The 23,815-nt window shown below is 39.4% G+C and overlaps 1 protein-coding gene across 1 annotated transcript in view; it reads left to right on the plus strand.

The window, feature by feature from the left end:
• The window catches only part of LOC110349690 (uncharacterized), a 339,954-nt gene that overhangs the window by 101,856 nt on the left and 214,283 nt on the right, over positions 1-23,815 (plus strand). The window contains exon 5 of the mRNA XM_087187378.1: positions 810-9,757. The gene's annotated coding sequence lies outside the window, so the exon portion shown is untranslated. The remainder of the gene's footprint in view (positions 1-809; positions 9,758-23,815) is intronic.

Here is a 23,815-nt window from a genome sequence, read left to right on the forward strand (position 1 = left end):
AACTGTGTTCTCCATTAAGCCTGCCAATCTCATGATTATACCAGGCTATAGCTCTCAGTGTCCCTTAGGCCTACAACGTCAAAGCCACTCTATCCCTTTCATGATCTCATTTATAAAGTTCATCCCAAGGCTGATCCATTTTCCGTGACGTGATTTGTGTTTGATAGACTCATGTTGCTCTTTGCTCCTGGGTCTATCATCTGAGAGCTACTGAGTGCCCTTAGGCTCCTCTGCTTGCTGACTCGGAACTTCCTCATCACTCACTGTTGGCACCGTTCATCTGGTGTGTGCAGGAGGTGTTTGGGGTTTTCATCTCTGCTCTTCCAAGGGGAGTGTGAGTGCATTTGGCAATGGTGGGAAATCCCACCTCTCCTCTGGAGTCAGATGGAAGAGAAAGAGAAAGTAGCATTGGGGAAGATGATCAGAACAGCACCAAACATTGTTGTGGCTCCCAGGGGAAGAATATGCTAAAATTACCTTAGATAGGGAGATATGAGATCATTTGGCCCAAATTTGTCATTCTATACATGAAGATGAGAGATCCAAACGGCTCACGGATTGACTTGGATCACTGCATGGCCTACACTGGACTTCCTCAATTCATATGTCAAAGTTCTGACCACAAATATAACTATATTTTGAGATGAAGTCTATAAAGTGATAATAAAGACTAACCAAGGCTCTAATCTGATAGGACTGGTGTCCATGTGATAGGAGACTGAGACACAAGAGTCTCTCTCTTTCTCATTCCCTCTCTGTCTCTTTCTCTCTCCCTCTCTGTCTCTTTCTCTCTTTTCCCTTGCTATCAGCACAGAAGAAAGGACACAGCAAGACCACAGCTGTCAAGAAGCCAAGAAGAGGGTCCTCACCAGAAACCAATAATGGCAGCATTTTGATCCTGGACTTTCAACCTCCAGAACTGTGAGAAAACAGATTTCTATGATTAACCATCCACTATATGATATTTTCTCAAAACAGCCCAAGCTACCAATTCTAGTCACACAGTGTGCTTCTGACATCTTTCCAAATAATTCTGCCCACTTAACAATCCAAGGTGGGAATTAGCAGTGGAAGATACTTGCTCTTTACAGAAAGAGAGAGAGAGAGAGACAGAGAGGGAGAGAGAGAGAACAGATAAAGAATGAGAGATCAGCATAGAGACAGAAAAACAGAACAAATCAGGAAGAATAAACTTTAAGTTCACACTAGTTATAAATATGTATTTTTATTTCCCACCATGAAGGTTATACTGTATCAGAATTTCAGGCAGGAAACTAAGGGCACAGACTAAGGGCAATCTGGATACAGACATTACCCAGGGTCCTACAGTGAGTTCAGTGTGTGTATCAGCCAATGTTCACTAGACGGACAGATTTAATATATATAGGGATCTGCAAGGTAGGCTTACAATGGCCACCTACAAAGTCAGGTCTGGAAGAGTGCACAAGGGCTGTCTGCACACTGGAGAGCCTAAGGACCAAGCTGAAAGTCAAAGGCCTGGTGTTCACTGCAGAGTTCCACGAGAGCTTCTGTCAGGAAGCTGAAGAGTTGTGCAGTAGAAGCTTGGAGACTGATGTCCAAAGGTGATGTTGAAGACTGGAGCTCCTTTAAAGAAGCAGAAGTGATACTTCCTTCTTCTTTTCCTTTTTATTCCATCCAGGCTACAAGCCTATTGGTTGGTGACACTTCAACCAGGGTGGGCCTTCCCTCTTCTGTAGGTCTGTCATCCACACCCAGAACTGTGCTGAACCAGACAGCTGGGTATTTCTTATGCAGATTGACACCACAGTTAACTACCACAACAAGCCAGCTTCAGGGTGAACAGAGACTCTTAGGTTCTAACTTCCTGGAGACCACCTGCCATCATTGACTGCTCTTGCCTTAGTTATTTGAGATGCCTGACATGTGGAACTTAAAGGAGGAGAGGTTTATTTTGGTTCATGTTTTGCATGATTGGTGGTATGGGGATACGGCCTGGGTGGAAGAAAGCTGCTTACCTCATGGCAGCCAGGAAGCAGAAAAACAGAAGTGAGGAGTCAGGGAGGGAGATCCCTCCAGGCCATGTCCCCAGTGACTCCTCTGAGCAGATTCTGCCTCCTAACAACAAGCCAGCCTTACCGCCCCAAGACACAATTTCTTTCCAAACACATGAGGCTTTGGGGGCCATCACCTCATGGATACAAGATATATATATATGGAGAGAGAGACAGAGACACACACACACACACACACACACACACACACACACACACAGAGAGAGAGAGAGAGAGAGAGACAGACAGAGAGAGAGACAGAGACACACATACAGAGGCAAAATGCTTCTTGTCTCCCACCCCCTTCTCCTTCACTCCCCTTCCTGCCTCCCCATTATGGGAGGGCTGGGTCTCACTCCTTGTCCCTGGAAGGGACTGCCTCTAATGCTAACTCATTTCCCATTGTTTCTTGGCCTAAGAGCAGAAGGAATTAGCTCACAAGACGTGTTCATATTTTAAAAGTATCTTATCTGCTAAATGTCAACCTAATGATAAATGAGAATAGCTTGGTCTTTACCACCTGTCTGGCTCTGGGCAGGGTGTTTCCTTTCTGTCCTGCCCACAGCAATTCTCTAATGACTAGTCTATAAAACAGGCATAACCAGTGTTTTTCCTGAGAGCAATCATGCAGATTGAAAGATCTCTTGGAATTCCTTCTAGCTTTGAAGTTTAAGAGTCAGAAGAAAAGTTACCATGTTGTAGAGCAGTAATTTTCCAAGTGGGAGCCTCTGACCCGCAGTATAAGCATGATCTAGGAACTTATTAAAAATGCACACTCTCAGGTTCCATCCCAGAATCACTGAATCATTAATTCTGGGTGAGGGCCTAGCAGTCTGTTTTAACAAGTCCTCTGGAAATTCTATTCATCCCCTAGTTTGAGAAGCTCTAGTACAGAACAGTGACCATACTCCTTCTGTACATATGGCTGAGTCATCTGAACTCTCAGAGCCTCAGTTTCTTCATGCACAAAAATCAGATGATTTTACTTCTTTTAAATGATTGTCATGAGATTTAAAACCTATAGGAGCACCTAAAATACAGTAGGTGCTCCTACATGCTAGCTGAAAGTAATGATTAGAACTACTGTAATGGAGAATGCAAAAGAATAAAATGGTAAGATTTTGGTGTTCATCTTTCCTTATGTAACATCTTTACCATTATATAAGTGCAATTTGCATGCAAAACACCACACCCCAGGGCATCATAGAAGCCTTAAAAAATCCAATATTATGCAGACAGTCAGAGATTCTGGCTGCTAAACCAGCCTTAAAAATGAATTTTCCCTTTTTAAGAAAGTGACATTTGCACATTCAACACAGCAGCAATAAATTTAGGCTTTCTTACCACCCCCTGCTGTACACGAGGTTATTATTTTTATCAATAGAAAAGCTATTTCTTTTTGACTATTTTAAAGTTGTTTTTGAATCTCCTCCTTTGTCCACATTGTAGTTATCAACAGAATAAACAGCTCATTAGAAAAAAAAATCTAGAACCATTTTTGATGACAGAAATATGATTTTAGCATTTAATTAAGCCCCCAAATTATACTTCCATTAATAATTAGGAATATAATCCATGTCAATTAAGAAAAGATTAACAGCAAAGGTTTGAAAATTTAGACTTAAAAGTAGCTTGAATTTTGAAGCTGTTTTTATTCTTAGGGAATACAAAGGAAAGTAGTCAGAGCAAACAAAGCAGTGCTGCTTCTTAGGAATTCTCTAGCTATTTAGAAGGCTTCTCCTTTATAGGAAGATTCTTTGGAAGTGTAAGGGACAGAGCCCTGTCCCATGCATGAGACCAAAATGCTGGGAAGGGACACCATAGTGGTGGGATGAATTCTGATCAAGTTTCTTCTGTATCTCTTCCTTTCGGGGGGAAGCCCTTTAAGTCTTCTGACACATTTCTAAGTCCTCCAAGACAGTGTTTACCCTTAAATCTTAGCTACCAGTGTACATTATGTATTTCTTGGTCTTTCATGGCTGGTGTACAGATATTTTTCTCCATTGATTTGATATGAAGATGTGAGTTTGAAGAAAGGAAGATAATGTGGTCAAAATCTCCAAAGAACTTGAGTCCTAAAGACAGTGAGGTTGATGAGATCAGAGGTTAAGTGCTATTCATATTCAATGGAGTAATGCAAGTCATGAGAAAGATGATGTTTTCCCCTCTAGATAGATCAAGGATATAAAAGCTTAGCTTAAAAAAGACAAAAATGAACAGCAAGAAGCCAAGCAGGTATTTGAATGGAAAGAGGAAAAGAGACAGTCAAGTCCATTGGCCTATTCAGAAAATATTGATGAAGTGCCTACTATGTAGTTGCCCATTATTCCCCATAGAGCTTACAATCAACTCATTGTTATTTCCCCCAGAGTTAATGACAGTATAGACAACCTAAATAAGGGTAGAGAATTTATTTTTTAAACTTTGCTAAAATCTTTCCAAATGTTAGCTTATTTGACCCTATTGACAGGAAAGCAAGATAAGTTTTGTTGTCCCTGTTTTAGAAATAATAAAATTGTGATCCCCCAAGCTACCAATGTATAGATCCAAAGATTCTAAGACCAATATCCAGATTCCAATTTCAATGTCAGTGAGTTTTCTGCTTTGCTCTGGGAAGTCCCAAGATAAGTGAAATCTTTTTTGGTATTATGTCTTATACCTAGATGTTCCCTCAAAGCCTCATGTAGTCATAGATGGGGCTTTTCACAGCTAGATGGACCTAGGGTGTATGATATTGGGATTAAGGGTATGTGTTACTAAGTTAGAACACTGATTGGTATTAGCATAGTTCTGGGTGTGGATAATTGGAAAGTCTACCCTGGATTAACACCACCACCAAAAAGGCTTGTACCACCTGGATGGTATAAAAGGGAAAGGCAGGACTGTTTCACTATTACTGCTTGCTTCTTCACTGCCTTCTGCTTGCCACTATGGGCTGTTTCTCCTCTGAGATGCCCTTCTGCCATGCTGTCCTGCCTTGAAACCAGCTGACTATAGACTGAAACCTCTACAGACTGTGAGCTGAAATAAACTTTTCTTCCTTTAACTTTGGATGTCTGGTATTTTGTTTCAGCATTGCAAAAAGGTGGGTGTTGAATATTTTGTCTCAGTAACAAGAAAAGTAACTAAGACACTTAGGCACACTCAGAATGTCAGAGAAGTGTATACCTTCCTACTAGTTATAGGAAGCATTGAAGATATGTGTGTGAACCTCACTCATTGGTCATACATTGCTGTAAGAAAAGTAATAAAATGGAAATCAAAACATTATCTTATTCAAAAAAGCTTATGAAGCAGCCTCTAAATGTCAGGCATTATGCTAAGTACTTTTATTCCAGAATGCAATTAGTACAAGGTACAATAGAATCTATGCCACAATTTCATTTAGATAAGAGTGTGATAGCACATACCATGTTCATGGATGCACAGGTGTGAAATTCAATGTAGACATGAGAGTAGATTCTTGGATACTGAAAGGGAAGAAAAGGTTGGGCAAGATCATGGGGTCAAAGAAACAAATACAAGAAAAGTGATGGTTGTACTGATGCTGATGCTAAACCACAACTTGAGATAATTGAACAAAGTACCATCTGACTGGTGAGCCCCTGAAGTTCAGAAAAGCCAAGATGAATAACAAAATCCCCTTGCCTCTGAGGAATTCATAGGCTTCTGGTGGGAACTGACAAATCCACAAATACTTGCAGTATGTGGAATCATGGTCAGGCTCTGGGATGCATAATTTAAGCAAGTGCTTTCTTAGTAGTGCTGTCTGGGGGCAGGCCTGCTTCTAGACCAGGGGTGGATTTGTTTGCTGTTGGCACTGTTGGGCCTATTAAATGGAAGTTGCAAACTCATGAAGTTGAAGTGTGAATGTGCTCCCACTCTCGGCTGTGCTGTGGTTTCAGGAGGATGGCTGGCAGCCCCTGCTATTCTTGGCTGCAGGGACTCTCTCCTACACAAAACCTCCAGAGGAACGTCATGTTCTAGCACATTGTAAATGAAGGCAAGAGAGCATTTTACAGCACCCAGTACTCAAATGACTTTCTTTTCTGCATAAGCAGATCATTAGAGGAGAACAAAGGCAGGAGGGAGCCGAGCCTCCATCCCACTCAATATACCTGGGAGGGACAAAATCTTAGTAAGGAAGATAATTTGAGAAAGTTAGAAAAATGATTATTTTATTCTATTTCGCTTGGAGATCTCAATAACTATATGTTATCAATAATTCTTGAGCTCTTCTCTTGTTTTTTGTCTCTGTCTTGGAAGCTCTTTTTCTTTTATTCTTTTTGTTACTCTATTTTGTTTCTATCTCTTTTTATCTTTGTGATTCTGTCTCCCATTTATCTTTCCATTGCCTCTGTTTCTCTCTCTCTCTCTCTCTGTGTGTGTGTGTGTGTGTGTCTGTCTGTCTATCTGTCTTTGTTTTTCTGTCTTGTTTCTTCTTTTTCCTGGTCTTACTATTGAGCTCTCTCTCTCTGTGTTCTGTCTACATCTCTCTGACTCCCTGAATCTCTCAGCCTGGGTCTCTTTCTGACCATCTCACCATTTTCTGCCTCTCTCCTCCCCCATCACATTCATTCATTTCTTCACACATGTTCTCCTCTTTTAGTTACTTCAAGATTCTTCAGAAAGTTTTAAGAGTGCACATCCAGGTCCCAAAAGATTGGGAAGTAATGATATCATTCAGTGACAAATTATGACTCAGAACCATGAGTATTCCATGGGATTTCCTTTCATGACTGCCACCCCCTCCTTTTAACAATTTGATCATATTATATTTCTGCATCTATGTTCCATAATTTGAAAATGATAGAAAGAATCTTGAGTGTGTAGAGATTCGCTTCATCTCTCACATGGAGAAACTGAGGACTAGACTTAAGGGTGTAACTTATTCAGGAGCACAAAGCTAACTTATCTCAGAGTCAAGATTGGAATAGATATTTTTAATTTTTAATTTTTAATTAATTTATTTTATTTTAATTTTTTTGGAATAGATATTTTTAAAATTATAGTTCAAAGCTCAAAGAAATATTTGACCCATCTAGCTAGGCATCAATCATTCAGTAAATGTTTAATGACACTCTACGTTGAGGACAACGGATGAGACCCATGATGTCTACAGCCTATGACCTGTATGATGAAGCTATGTGATTGAGTCTTAGAGGATAACCAGTGTTTAGATCAGGGATGTTCCCTAAAGGGCCCCATGTTAAAGTATTGATCTCCAGTTTGATGTGATTGGGAAGTGGTAGAAATGTAAAGAGCTTAGTGGGTAGAGTTAGCTGTTTAGGAGTGTGGGATTGAAAATGATATCTGAACCCTGATTCTTCCTCTTCCTTGCTCTTTTACCTTCTGACCACAGTGAAGTGATCATTTCTTTACCATGTACTCCCAGCCATGATGTGCTGCCTAACCACAGGCTTAAGGCCACAGGATCAAATAACCAGAGTAAACCCTCCAAAACTGAAAGGCAAAATAAAACATTTCCTATTTTTAAGTTGACTACCTCAGCTATTTTGTTGAAGTGATGAAAAACTGATTAGTATAAAGACTTATAAAGGACAAACCATTATTTTCTCTTCTTGGATTTAGAACCAAGTAAGAAAATAACACAAAGGGTGAGTGGCACATCATATTGTTAGCTTTACTATACAAGTAAATGATTGGCTAATGTGGCTTTAGAACTAGAGCCAAAGGATCTTGTGAATGTTCTCAGCCTCAAGTCTCAATTATAGGGTGTTTCACTTGAAAGAAAGGTTAGGTCCATATGATAGGCAAAATTGGCATATGGGATCAACACTTTACACCAGATGTGCACAGGAGGAAAATGATGGGATGAGTCCACAACTGATGTGGATGAGATATAGCAATGGGGTACTTTGGACCAGTGGTGATTAGAGCCGTCCATTGAACTGTAAGGGAGCTAAGCAAGGGAAGCTCTCACAGGGAACAGTGGGGCTAGGGAAAAGAGAAGGAAAGTGAAGCTCCATGCTGTCCTTCTGGATGCCTCTCTGATATTTTAAGTTTTCTCACTCTATTGAACTTGACCACTATTCCTATGAGAAATCAACAACAGGTAAGGAGGGTGTGTTTACCTTCTTCCTGAACTACTTCTGTAACACAGGCATTCTCTATGGTGACAATACCATCCTGAAAAATGATTCTCAGGTTGTTGAGGATTTAAAAAATCCAAGTATTATAATAATTTGCAGCTTCCAAAGATTGGTTCTGCCTGACAACATGAAAAGATATTACATCTGTGCCATGGGTCAAGAAGGAGAGACACCAAACATCTAAAAATCCCACAGGGGATAATCTACAAATGAGAATCTGTGTGTTTAGGAGCTGGCTCACAGGTATGGATGATAATAAATGAAAGAAAAAGTGAGGAAATGCCCCTAATATGAAACTTGGCTGATATTCTTACTTCCTAGAGCCACGAGTGCCTCTATAATACATAGCCAAAAAAAGAGGACACTCATATCCAGCAAACATGCAAAAATCTCCAGCTCTAATAATTTAAGAGAAGAAAGGAACTTGCATGAGAAATGGGTTAACTGGTGGAAGCTTAGCTGGGCCATTTGGGATGGAGGCAGGACACTGCAGAGGCAAATGCAGTGTACTAACAGAGTGTACCCCATCAGTAAGGGATGCTGCAGCACTGAGAAATACAATTTAATGCTTGGAGAAGGAGTAGGCCTGGGACTAGAGGCAGGTGAAGGAGGTGCTCAGGGCATGAAGTGTAAGGACCTAGCCCTGGCATAACCTAGGGTGGCCACCACTTTAATGTTGCATTCACAGGGCTGACTCCACACACCTGAGTCCTGACCTCTAAGTAGCCCATGGTAGGGCTCTTGGTCCTCATAAACCTTTTGAGGCTCAGGATCTGATAGCTTTGCCAGATCTTTTCGTTTAAGAACATTCTAAGGCTGATTTTCCAGCTAAGCAAGAACCAGACCAGAAGAACATCATCCCCTTTGTGTAGCCTAGACAATTCCACAGCAAGGAGATAAGGTCTCTTCATTTACAATGGCTGGTAGGGTCTTCACTGGGAAAGTCTCCTTCTGTAAGTTAAGGGTAACTGTAGGGCTGTCCTTCTGTATTATTATTCCCATTGCATGGGGAGGGAATGGAGAGGACCAGAGAAGCTCAGCTCCTTTTGATGTCGTTAGGACTGGCATCTATATCTAAATCACCTGTAGAAAGATAACAATGCATTAGGTTCCCAGCAAAGAAACCAGCTAATACCACAAACTAGTGGTGAGTGTGGGAGGAAAGACAGTGTGCCGTTCCATGTAGAATGGAGTATCATCTGTGTCGGGGGGCTTCTGCTCTAAGTGGCTCTGAATACAGATACAGAGGGGGCTTGGCGATGTGTGTGTGTGTGTGTGTGTGTGTGTGTGTGTGTGTGTACAAGCACGTGCTCGGCATGCATGTGAGTGGGTGAAGGTGATTTGACTTAATTATATACCCCCTTCATGCAGACAGAGGAAAACAGAAATTAACTTCTATTATTTCACTAATTGTACCCCTTCATCTGGATTTTCACGACGATGTCTTTGAATATGTATCCTTTATCTACAGTAGCCGTAATTGCAAGGGCTGCTCCCTTGAGAGCCCTGTTTGGAGCAGCCTTCACAACATGTTCCTTTGCCAATTACCATGTTTCAGAAAACAGCAACAATAAAGCAGGACTACTGCCACTGAATTTCATCTCCTCAAAGGTGGGTTTGGCCCCTTAGAAGTTGAGTGAGATGAGCAGGAAATTGTTTTGTGCACACAGTGATGCGGACCTTCTGAGAGAGCTTGCCTGGAGAGTCTGGGTCTTGTGGCTGATGACCCAATCATGCAGTGCTTGTCTGCAGTACCCACGGTGTGCTTTGTGCCTCCCTACGCATAGCACCATCCAGCACCCTGCTCTGCCTTTGCCTCCTAGGATGCCTGAAATAGTCAGGTTTCCCCAAACTCAGCTGCCCCTAGACTTTAAAATTCCTTTCCTGACAGGATTATTTGGTTGATCTTTCCGTCTCTGCTTTCTGATCTGTACAAGTGGAAGAATAATGAACCCTAACTGCTTGGGTTGTGAAAGGATTAAAAGAGTGAATATGTTGTCTGTTTCCTTGGCTGTGCTGTTACTTCCTGTGCTTTGGGATCATATCCAAAAAAGTTATTATCCAGGAAAAAGTCATGGCAGTCCCTGTGCTTTCCTCTGATAATGTGATAGTTTCAGTGTAGGTTTAAGCCTTTAATCCTTTTAGAGTTGATTTTTGTCTATGAGATAAGAATTTAATTTCATTCCTATGCATGTAGATATCCAATTGTCTTAACACCACTTATTGGAGACTGTCCATTCCCTATTATGTGTGCTTCGCAACTTTGTGTCTTTTTCAAAATTCAACTGATTCTAAGAGCCTGGGATTATTTCTTGGCTCTATATTTTGTTCTATTGGTCTATGTTTTTATGTTAGTATCATGGTATTTTGATTATCATACTTTGTAGTATATTTTGAAGTCAGGAAATAATCAAAAGAGTAAAAATGCAATCTATGGGAAGGAAGGAAATATTCATAGACCGTAAGTTTTATAAGGGGTTAATATTCAAAATATGTGAGGACTCAACTAAAAGTGTAAAACAAATAATCTGATTAGAAAATTGGCAATAGACTTAGATAAATATACATCAATGAAATAAAGATGGCCAATATGTTAATGAAAAAAGTCTGAACATCATTAGTTTTTGGAAAAATGCAAATTAAAACTAGAATGAGCTATTACTCTGCACCTACAATGGTTATATAAAAAGATGAAAGTTAACAAGGGGTAATGACAATGTGGAGGAAAGGGAAGGTTGGAATGTAAATTAATACAGCCATCACAGAAAATAGTGTGCAGGTTCCTCAAGAGAAATGAAACGAAAGCTAACACATGACCCTATTACTGAATATATATCTAAAGAGAATGAAATCTGTACGTAGAAGAAGTATTTTCTGTCTTGTGTTTATTGAAGCATTATTCACAACTGCCAAGATTTGGAATCAACCTGCCTATCAGTAGATGAACTGATAAAGAAAGTATGGTATTTAAACACAATTAAATAACATTTAGCCTTGAAAAAGAGGGAAATTGTGTCATTTATGAAACCATGGCTACACCTGAAGGACATTGTGGTTAGTGAAATAAACTGGGCATAGAAAAACAACCATTACATGATCTCACATGCAGAATCTGAAAAAAGTAAACACACAAAAGCAGAAGCAGAGTGCTGATTGCCATGGCCAGCAGTAGGGGATTGGGAAATGTTGTTTGAAAGCTACAAAATTCCATGTAGACAGAAGGAAGAAACATTCAAGAGATCTGTTGTACAGATCTATAGTTCATAATGACTGTATATTTTAAAAAATTCTTTATTTTTATTAGTATATGTTTGCAGTACATAATAATTACATTCATTTTGGGGAGTTAGTGCAGGATTCCTGGAAATTGCCAAGACATCAGGTTTTTACTTTTCTCACCACAAAACAATAAGTACGCAAGGTCACAAATATGTTAACTAGCTTGATTTAGCCATTTCAGAATGTACATATATTTCAAAATATCGCGTGTTACATGATAAAAATATAAAATTCTTATGTATCAATCAATAATAAAGAAATATATGAATTACACAGAAAAAATAGTTTAAAAGAGAAAAATGTAGTCAATACACATCAGACTCCTAGAACAGCACACGCTGCTCTCCGGTGATGAGTGATCCTATTGCTCTCTTGTTCCTGCTGATCATGAGGAAGTGAGGAAAACAGCAGGGAATGGACAGAGAACTCCTGGGAAAGGGGCAGGGGGCAGTGACAGGTTTCTGGTGTCACAGAGCCACTGCTTGTTTGGAGGAAGGGAGTTTCTTCTGCTCTGCACTCCTCCCACTGGCTCCCTACTTAGCTTTAGCCTGAAGAAGAGCACACAAAAGAAAACTCATCCCATCCTTCTCAGTCCACCTCCTGTCCACACAGCTCAGAAGCCACATCTAGGGTGGGAGCAGAGCCTTCAATGTCATAATCAGGTCTCTGTCCTCTTGCTCTTGGTGTCCTGGGTATTAAACAAAAATTTAGGAGGCTGCATCATCCCTAAGTAGGTTGGGAGGGTGGTCTACCTCACACTCTTCATTAGTCTAGAAGGAAAAAGGAGCCTGGTTATGACCTCACTCAGAAGGCTTAGAATCCACCACAATCCTCTCAGATGGGAGGAAATTCAGTCAGCAGTGGGTATTTGGAGGTCTATGGAGACAGGAATGCAAAATTTCCCTTTCTCTCTTTCTTTCTTTCTTTCTTTCTTTCTTTCTTTCTTTCTTTCTTTCTTTCTTTCTTTCTTTCTTTCTCTCTTTTCTCTCTCTTCCTTTCCCTCCCTCCCTCCCCTTCCTTCCTTCCTTCCCTCCTTTTTTCCTTCTCTTCTTCCTTCCCTCCCTCCTTCCATCCCTCAGTCCTTTTCTTCCTTTCTCTTAGTACTGAGGATTGACCTCAGAGCCTTCACATTGAGCTACATCCCCAGTCCTTTTTATTTTTCATTTTGAAATAGGGTCTTTCTAAGTTGCTAAGTTGCCCAGGCTGAGGTCAAACTTACAATTCTTCTGCCTCAGCCTCCCAGAATGCTGGAACTATAGGTGTCCACCACTGTGCCTGGTTTGTTGACCTTTGTGTGGATGTAGCACTTGTTCTAAGATCCCTGACTTCCTGTCTCTTACCTAAGTTGGCTACATGCTTCTTGGCCTGTGCAAGCAGAGCTATGGATGAAACCTTGAGAAGATCATGACTCATTAACCCTTTACTAGTTCCAGAACAAGATACAACTTTTCTTGTTTCTGTGGCTGGACAATTTGTCTTACTGCTCCTCTACCTGACTCTTGTTCACCCTTTAGCTCAGATGCTTCCCTTTGAAACTTTCCCCTAGTTCTACAAGTGCTCGCTCTGTAACTCCAACTCCTCTTCCAGGTCTCCCCAGTAGCACTGCCCATAATCAAGGGAAGTTCACGTCCCAACTTCTGTAGCATATCCTAGTCTTCTTGAATCCTGGGACTGACCACTACAGGGCCTAGAATATCAGAAGATTTCAACCATTCAATGATTCTTTTTTAGATTAATATCTCTAATTCACCCACTCACTTTGTGTAGACACTGAAAGATAGATGAGAAGGACCCAATTCTGAGACAAAACTAGGAAGAAAAGAGGTAAAGGCTGTGGAAGAAGAAGTGTTGAAGCCCTGGGGTGGGGGCAAGAAGCCTGTTTGAGAGACAAGCAGGAGAACACAGCAAACCCAAGGGGTGATGGGAAGAAGGGAGGGTGGAGAAAGAGGGGAGCAGAGACAGCAGGGCCAATGGAGCATAGTGAGGGGCCCATGCTATTTTATAGGTGTGGTGGGAAACCCTAAGGAATGTGTTTCACAGACTGTCCTAATCTGATCAGCTCTAAAAAGATCACTGTCTGCTGAGTAGAATCAACCAGAGGAGGACAATAATGGAAGCTGGGACACTGTTAAAATTCTGTTTCTATTTGGAGTCTTGGAATTGGTGTGCATCTATTAATTTGAAAAACAACAACAGGAACCTTTAATATAACATTTAATATAAAATGGTTTATTTTCAACATTTTCAGAAACTGGGAAGTTCTTTGGTTGTACTCTTTCAGACTAGAAATTATGTTTTATTACAAATTTCTTCTCAAAGTGGGATAATTTTCTTTTATTACATAAGCAATATCAAAGGAAAAAAATTGAGGAATGAAAGAAAACAGTTTACCTCTCTAACTCAGAAAATAAGCCTTTTAAAAAAATTTCTTTATACTTCATGCCCATGAACATAATGAGTTGGGTTACAGTTATAATGACAATGGGTATATCACATATTGAATCTCTCTTTCATGTAATGGATGTCATAAGTGTTTTCCATGTTTCATATAAGTGCTCAACTCAATATTTGTCATATAATAAGGAATAAATGTTAAGCCTAGTCTTCTTTCCATTATGTCTCCTCTCTCATCTATTTCTATTAGTGTAATAGAATAAGTCTTGATAGTGATTTCTTTTTAAATTGCTAGAAATTTTGGTAAGTGAACAATCCAGTTGTGAGCAGCAGAGAGAAGGCCTCTCTGAGACTTGCTGAGAATTAAAGCCCCCTGGGGGAGCAGAGTCACCTCAACAAAGGTGCAGCAGGCTGCATCTATTGAAATGAGAAGACACATAAACAAGCCTGAAAACCAGACTTCCAGATCACCTAAAGCAACTCCAAGGGGTAACAAGATGGAACAATCTGATACTCAACAACCTGGACTCCCTGAACTGGAAAAGAAAGAGGATATGAAAAAAATAAAATCAGAAATTATTTCTCAGATAATAACAGGGATTGTGTCCATAGTGAAAGACATGATTAACAAGTCTGGAGCAGACACAGACAAAAGAAGAGAGGAGCTGAGGAATATGATGGACTCCCAGCATGGGAAACAAATGGAATCCATAAAACTGATGCAAACAGATATCCAGGAGATTTAAAAACTCCACTGAAAGTTTGTGCAGCAGAATGAGCCAATGTGAGGACAGAATATCACATGTAGAAGATAGGATTGCAATCAGTGACCGAGAAAAGAAAAATTTCTTAAAAGTATTAAGGGACCATGAGAAATCAATCCAGTGGCTGCTAGATGATGCAAAGAAGAATGACATAAGACTGATCAGAGTCAATGAAGAAACAGGAGATAGTGAAAATGACATAAAAAACTGTTCACAGATGTAATGGCAGAAAATTTTCCAGGCAGGGGAAATGAATTTGACATACAGATAAGTGAGGCAAATAGGACTCCAACTAGCCATGCTTAAAAAAAAAAAACTACACTTAGGCATATAATAGTTAAGATTCCAGAAACCCAACAGAAGAATAAAATACTACAAGCAGTTAGAGAATAGAAACAAATCTCATACAAAGGAAAGTCCATCAGAATCATAGCAGATTTCTCAACACAAACCCTCAAGTCAAGAAGAGCATGGAGTGAAGTATTTCAAGGCCCAAGGAAAAACAACCTCCAACCCAGACTGATGTACCCTGAAAAGCTATCTTTCAAAATTGATGAAGACATAAGATACTTTCAGGACAAAGAGGACCTGAGGAACTTTTTGAACACCAAACCAGCACTCCAAAAAATTTTAGACAATATCCTAGGAAAAGACAATGAGGATCACAACCCCAGGAAGCCCAGCCGAATGAATTAATCAGCCAAGACAAGAAATTTAATGCAAAGGGAGAGAATCCAACAACAGGAAAAGGTCATGACAGGAATAAGTCAATACATATCAGTTATAAGCATCAATGCTAATGGTTTCACTTAACCAATCAAAAAAAATATAGACTGGCAGAATGGGTCAAGAAGTAAGACCCAACAATATGCTCCATACAAGAAACACACTTAATTCAAAAAGAAACTCATAGACTGAAAATTGAAAAGTGGAAAATAATACTCCATGTAAAGGGAACCCTGAAAAAAGCAGAAGTAGCTATCGTCTTTGCAGGTAAAATAAAAGAAAGACAAAGAAGGACACTACATCCTTGTAAAGGGAACCATCCAAGAGGAAGACATGACAATCATAAATATACATTCACCAAATAAAAATGCACCCAATTATATAAAACAAATACAAATGGACATGAAAGATCAAATAAACACTAATACAATAGTAGCAGGGGACCTCAGTACCCCATTGTCATAAATAGATAGATCAATGAGACAAAAAATAAGCAAAAAAATACTGGAACTCAATCAAACTCTTGAACAAAGGAACTTGACAAATTTTACAGAGTATTCCACCCCATTAAATCAGAATGCACATTGTTTTCAGCTCCACAGGGGTTGTTCTCCAAAAATAGACCACATACTCACTCATAGAGCATATTTGAATAAGTCCAAAGGAATTGAAATTATCCCCTGTATATTATCAGACCATAATGCGATGAAATTGGAGATTAATAGTAAAAGAAACCACAAAAATTTCATAAACACATGGAAATTGAACAACACACTTCTGAATAAGCAATGGGTCACAGAGGAAATTAAAGAAGAAATCAGAAAGTTCTTTCAGTTAAATGACAATGACAATACAACATACCAGAATCTATGGGACGCAGTCTTATGAGGGAAATTCATAGAAATGAATACTCATATTAGGAAAACAGAACAAGCCCAATTAAACAACCTGATGCTGAACCTCAAGCTTCTAGAAAGAGATAAGCAGGACAAACCCAAAGCTCATATGAGGGAAGAAATTATAAAGATCAGAGGAGAAATCAATGCAATGGAGACTAAGAGAACGATACAAAAAAAAAAATAATGAAGCCAAGAGTTGGTTCTTCGAAAGAATAAAATCAGCAAACCCTCAGCCAGCCTTATCAGAAAAAGGAAGGAAAAGGCTCAAATCCATGTAATTAGGAATGAAAAGGGTGAATTTACAATGGACCCAGCAGAAATACAGAGGATCATCAATACCTACTTCCAGAACCTATATGCCAATAAGATGGAAAACACAGAAGAAATGGACAGATTCCTAGATCATATGAATTAACAAAGTTGAACAAAGAGGACCTAAGAATTCTAAACAACCCACTATCAATCAAAGAAATTGAAAACATAATTAAAAACTTACAAACTAAGAAAAGCCTGGGTACTGATGGCTTTACCACTGAATTCTACAAGACATTTAGAGAGGAACTACTCCCACTACTGTTTAAACTCTTCAGTGAAATTGAAAGGGAAGCAATACTTCTGAATTCATTCCTGGAAACAAGCATCACCTTGATCCCCAAAGCAGAGAAAGACCCAACCAAAAAAGAGAACTATAGGCCAATCTCACTAATGAACATAGATGGAAAAATCCTTAATAAGATACTTGCAAACCAAATGCAGAATATCATCAAGAAGATCATACACCCTGACCAAGTGGGATTTATCCCAGGGATGCAGGAATGGTTCAACATTTGCAAATCAATAAATGTAATGCACTATATTATTAGAGTCAAGAACAAAAACCATATGATCATCTCAATAGATGCAGAAGAAGCACAAAAAAACCCCTACAGAAAATTGGAATAGTTGGTCTCTACCTCAACCTGATAAAAGCCATCTATGAAAAACCAACAACCAATATCATGCTAAATTGTCAAAAACTGAAATCCTTCATGCTAACATCAGGAGCAAGACAAGGTTGTCCACTATCACCACTCCTGTTCAAACTACTTTTCATAATATTAGCCACAGCAATTAGAAAAGAGAAAGAAATAAAAGGAGTAAAGATAGGAAACTAGGAAGTTAAATTGTCATTATTTGCAGATGACATGACACTCTATATAGAAGACCCCAAGAACTCCACCAAAGTCTTCTAGACTTAATAACCAAATTCCTTAGAGTAGCTGGAGACAAGGTCAACACACAAAAACCAATAGCTCTTCCTGTACACAAGTAAAAGACTCACTGAGAGAGAAACTGGAGAAAGAATTCATTTTACAATAACATACAAGGAAATGAAATACCTAAGAATCAACCTAATGAAAAAAATCAAAGACCTCTACTCTGAAAACTACAGAAGTCTGAAAAAAGAGATGGAAGAAAATGAAAGACATTACTTGTTCCTGGGTAGGAAGAACCAATGTAGTGAAAATGGCCATACTTCCAAAAGTGCTATATAGATTTAATCCAATCCCGATTGAAATTCCAACACCATACTTCACAGAACTTGAGAAAACAATCCAAAAACTCATTTGGAATCTGAAGAGACCCAGAATAGCAAAAGCAATTCTAGGCAACAGAGACATGGCAGGGGGTATCACAATCCCCAACTTGAAACTATATTACAAAGCTACTGTGATAAAACAGCATGGTACTGGCAAAGAAACAGACCTGAGGACCAGTGGAATAGATTAGAAGATGCCAAAACAACTCCAGACACACTCAGCCATCTCATCTTCAACAAAGGAGCCAAACATCCTCACTGCAGGAAAGATAGCCTCTTTAATAAATGGTGCTGGAAAAATTGGGTTTCAACTTGCCAAAGATTGAAACTAGACCTATATCTCTCACCATGCACTAAACTAAAATCAAAATGGATTAAAGATCTAAATATTAAAACAGAAACATTAAACTGGCCGGATGAGGGGTTAAGTAGAATGAAGATATTGGCGTAGGAAAAGATTTCATGAAAAAAACCTCAATTGCCTGTGAACTAGCAAAATCAACAAGTGGTATCTCTTTTTATTAAAAAGCTTCTGCTCAGCAAGAGAAATCACAAACAGCATGAAGAGACAACCCACAATGTGGGCAAAAAATTTTACCAGCTGTTCCTCAGAGAAAGGTCTACTATCTAGAATATATAAAGAACTGTAAAAAAATCAGATCTCCTAAATTTAAAGACCTAATCCAAAAATGAGCATCTGAAATGAACAGACATTTCTCAGACAAAGATGTAGAAATAGACATATGAAAAAATGTTCAACATCACTGGTCATTGGAGAGATGCAAGTGAAAACAACACTGAGATTCCACCTCACCCCAGAAAGAATGGTTGCTATCAAGAAATTAACCAATAACAAATGCTGATGGGGCTGTGGGGGAAAAAGCAACCCTTCTCCATTGTTGGTGGGAGTGTAGACTGGTGCAACTACTGTGGAAACTAATACGGAGATACCTCAAAAAACTAGGATAAGAGGTCCCTTTTGATCCAGCTGTTCCCCGGCTGAGTAGCTCCCCCAAAGAATGAAAAGAATCATACCATAGTGATATATGTGCACCCATGTTCATAGTGGCACAGTTTGTAATAGCTAAAACTTGGAAAGGGCTCAATTTCCCATCAACTGGAGACTGGATAAAGAAAATGTGTTTTTTAAAAAAATAAAATGGAGTATTACTCAGCCATAAAGAATGGGAAACTATAGACATTTATAGCTAATTGGATGCACATTGAAGCCATATTCTTCAGTGAAATAAATAGGTCACACACGTGTAAATACCAAACAGTTTCTCTGGTGTGAGAAACTGGCAGTGTAAATAAGGATCAAAATGTATAATAGATAATATGAAATAGGAAGAAAGGTCCACAGGGGAAGGGGAAGTGGGAGGGATAGGGGAAATGAGAGAAGGGAAAGGAATAAATATGAGAAAAGGAAAAAATGGAAACAATGTCTTTATAAATAGAGAGAGGTGGAGGGGTTAAAGGGAGGTTAGGGGAATGGGGAAAAATAAGAACCAAGAAGCATCATATAAAGGTACAACTTCCCAATAATGTATGTCAACATATTGTATACCTAAAAATGTATCAATAAAATTAATGAATTTAAATAAATAAATAAAAGGCTATAATTTAGTGACTTTAACGGCAAAATGTCAAGATCATAGCAAATCTGAAATAAATTGAAGCTGTTTGGAGAGAGTTGGTTATGGTTTTGTTATGAACTCTCATTTAATGCTCACTCCCAATCTCTGTTGAAATTACTATTCCTGAATCTATTTCATGGATGGGGAAAGTGATTCCCAGGGCCGTGAACACTTTCCTCAAGGTCACAGAGTGAGGGAAGGTGGAGCAAGCTTGGAAAGAGGAGCAGTCAGACCTCATCACCAATGGCCTCCCCTCTGCTGAAACTGAATACGCATTGCCTGCTTATATATTATGAACTTGATGTTTTTCTCACTAATTTGAATTTACTCTTTTTAAGCTGCAGGTATGTATTTATTTTCTTGGCATGTTTAATGCAGCTATTTTTCCCAAGGACGTTTGAAATATCCATTTAGCAGGAAATATTAAAACCTAGGGAGTCATAAGTTGAGCAAAGTGCAGGGTTAATTTTATTAGTGTACTAGGTGCATGGCTGCAAGAAGCTGGAGACATTTTTTATAGAGTTTACTTATAAAACTTCCTTGTGTTTTCTGAAAGTGAATGAAACTGACAAAAATCTCATAATAACTCCAAGCGTTCAGAGGTCCCTGTTGATTGGTTGAGGCTCTAACGTATCTCAAACACTCCTCATGTCCTTTTACCAGACTTTCAAGCTGAGGATAATAAATACTGTTTTTACTGATGGGGAACATTAGGGAAAAGTGTAAAATAACTTTGTTAACATCAAAGAGATTCCAAGTAGCAAAAGGGGACTAAACATATGTCTGCAAGAATCCAAAGCACATGCTCTATCTGCAATACCCTGTCAAAGAAGTCTACAGACTACCATGCTTGTTTAGAGCAAACTGCAGGCCTGTGAAGCTGCAGAGGAGTCATACCAATGAGCTGGATGGAAATCACTTCCGGAGAAAGAGACTGGCTGTCAGGTTGCATCTGTTCACGGGAATGATGGATGGTGAGTGGAAGAGGAGTTTGGGGAGACAGATTCATCATCCTTTCATTCTTGTGTCCACTTTCTTCTTTTGTTCCTCCCTACTGCCCCCAACCTTATTCCCGTTCTTCTTTTCTAGCCTCCTTCATTTCTTCCTTCCTTCCTTTCTTCATCCATTCAGCAAAAAATACATTAAATGCATTCTACTGGGCACTGAGGAAACTGGGATGAAGAGCCCTTGGACCTAGTCATTAAGAAACATATATTCAAGTGAGAAAGGCAGATTGTTAATGATTTTACAACAGTGTGCTATTATTATCTGATAATTCACATCCACAGAAATACAGGGCTTTCCAATTTATGTGTAGTCTCCAAATATTTGATGAATGAATGTGCATCTCAGAGCTGGGGCCTGTGAGTCTGAAGGGGAAGGGAGTGACTTAAGAAAACTTCCTGGAGTAGAGATTAAGTTTGAGCTGTTTTTAGAATGAATGCTCACAGAGGAGTTACTTAGGTGAAGGACTGAGCAGAGGGACACGTTCCATGCCAGGAGGATTCTGAGTGAAAACAGTTGAAGTGGTGAACGCATGGGTATGTGTAAGTGGTGTGGAAAAAAGAACGTGAAAAGGAGAGCTAGGAGGTGGGGCCAGGAAGACTGCAAGGTTCAGAGGAGACTAGACTAGGGCTGTGGAATTTCCATCCTAAAAGAGAAACCTGGGTCTGTGGTGGTTTTGCAATCATTATTTTTTGCTCACTTCCTGCATCATGGCTGAGAATGTCTCCTAAGGATGAATACTCCCTTGCAAGCCGGTGACCTCTGTTGTGCGACAAGCAATGTGAACCAGCCCCACATCAACTTATTGTCATTTCCAGTGGGTAAGCTGGTTTGGGGAAAGACAAGCATTCTCCAGGTTTTTAACAAAAACATCGTCAAGGCTGCAATGGAGGGAGTTTATTTATGGCTCTGGCTCCCAGAAAATCTGCCAGGAGAGTGAAAGTCCCTCAGATAACACATTGCTGACCTTTTGAAGCCTGCATTCACTTTTCACCTGCAAAAGGGTCAGCTTATTTGGCAGGGGTTTGAACATCCTCCATGCCAGCCCTGGTCCTGTTGTTCATGGACAGGTGATGAGGCTCACCCAGAATGCTCACCTGGGGTATATTCTGCCAGGAATAAGCAGTCATACTAGCTACAACTTGGTGAGCACTTTCTATGTGCACATTTAACTTTCACAATAATCTTACAGGGTTCATTATTATCCTATTTTACTGATAGGGAGGTGTTGGTGGTCTCTCTAGAGGGAGACCTGAGACCCCAGAAAGCACCAACCTTTAAAGAAAGGAAAGGAGACAGCTTGGGGGATGAGCAGCAGTTTACTTCCTCTGACACTGTTGGACAATCACAAAGGAAAGAAGCAAGGCTTTTATACATGGAGGAAAGCAGCTTACTTATTCTGGCTATCGTCTTTCTGATTTTAACCTCTGGTGACAAGTAACTGCAAGTGACTCATAAAAGCTACAGGCGAATTCACAAGTCCCCTGTTTCCATTCACCAATCCCGTACATCAAAGAGCACACCGCAGCCCTCTTCTTATGAGATGGTACCAAGAGAGCAGGGCGACTTCAGCCAAAATCAAGCCCACCGGCCCATCACAAACATCACAGATGTGCATAGTGAGTCATATCTCTCTCACCACCCGTAGAGTCATTGGGTCGTGGTCCTGTGATCCCAGGAAATGGTAAATAAGAAAACTAGGAAAACCTGTTTTTCTCCCGTGAGACTTTTACAAGGTCTCTTAAAGTTTTCCGGCATTCTTTTAACAAACAGACTTGTGGAATTTCCCAGAAATGACTTAATTTTCTTAGTTAACAAACTTCTTGTGATCAATTCTTACAACTAGATAGCTGAATCCTACCATTTCCCACAGGGAGGGTAATTTTGGAGAGGTTAAACTACTCATCTGAGCACACTCAGTCCAAGCTGAAGGTGAGGTTTCAGGGTTTGGGCCACACTTTCCTTTCTATGAGGTGCATAGTTAGAAAAGCCCTTTGATATTTCAGTCTCCAGTGCTCTCTGCCTCTCTGTTCTCTCCTCCTGGAGTGAACACCCATTGCTCCTTGTAAAATCCTAGGCTTGCTTTAGACCTTCCATGTATGTCACGGTCTTTCATACTGGCTTCCTGGCTTCAGGTCCAAACCATTACTTCACCTACTTGTGACTGCTCTCAGGTCTGAAAACTTTAGGCTTTTTTTTTTTTGGTACTGCGGATCTAACTCGGGTCTTTGCGCTTGAGCAGCAGGGGGCGAAACCACTGAGCTAAATCCCCGGCCCACTTTAGGCTTTTATTATTTACCTTTTTTGTAAGTCTCTGACATATAACAATGTTCCCACTTGACATTGGGAGAGGAATATGAGGACCAGAGAGGAAAGAAGAACTTTTCCTTTGCACTTGTCCTGAAGGGAGAGTCACAGTCAGATCTGAAGTTCTCTCCTCCTATTCTTCTCTTTTTTCTTCATCACTTCCTTCTTTTTTGTTCTCCCAATGCCAGAGTTGTGGTTGTCCATTCCAAAGGTGATATCAGGCTTGTAAACACTGAGAGAGAAAGATGAAGGCAGTTTTAAGTTTACTATGTGTGTACCAATGTTTCTCAATTTTTGGTTTGATGCATTTCTTATTGAGAAGCTACCTATCACAGAGGCTGAGGAATGCTACACATTTTAGAAAGCGGCTGGTATTTGTTAGTTGTGCATTTGTGGACAACTTATATAACTTCACATAATAGTATGGAAGTCTTAGGGTAGTCAACAGGAAAAGTTACATTCAAGTGTACAAAACATGCTTTTCACAAAATTATCATCAATGCTATATATCATTCAATACAATAATTAAATGTTTCCTCTGAATAACTTCCAAATAAAGGTATAATTCACAACCTTTGCTGGGCATTGAGCTCATGCACAAAGTTTTCAGAAATACATATGATCAACTCCTTGCCCTAATATTTTAATAAACCACCTTGGAATGATATTTTCCTTTTAATTTTTATTATGAAATTGGTATTGATTAATTTGGAAAGATTAGAGAATATGTAATTCAGCATGAAGTCTGACAGTTTTTTCTAGATAAAATATGTTATTTAGTGTAACAAATGTATAATTGTAAGTCTAACAAATGTATAGTTGTGTCACTTTTATTGATACTTTGTATTTCATGCCAAGCTTATCTTGATTTTGGCTATGTGCTTTTACATATAGCATTTCAGTTTATTCCACAACAACTCCATTAGCTATATATATATATATATATATATATATATATATATATATATATAGTGGATTCTCTACTTTCATACAATTAGTATGTGTAAGAACTGAAATCTTAACTGAAAGTTTTCATAATCCAGATCCTGATAGGTCACCTTAGCTTGGTGCCTTACTAT

This window comes from Heterocephalus glaber, unplaced genomic scaffold, assembly GCF_053883595.1.
Source record: "Heterocephalus glaber isolate CG9 unplaced genomic scaffold, H.glaber_assembly_v1.0 deba00001509, whole genome shotgun sequence".
NCBI lineage: Eukaryota > Metazoa > Chordata > Mammalia > Rodentia > Bathyergidae > Heterocephalus > Heterocephalus glaber.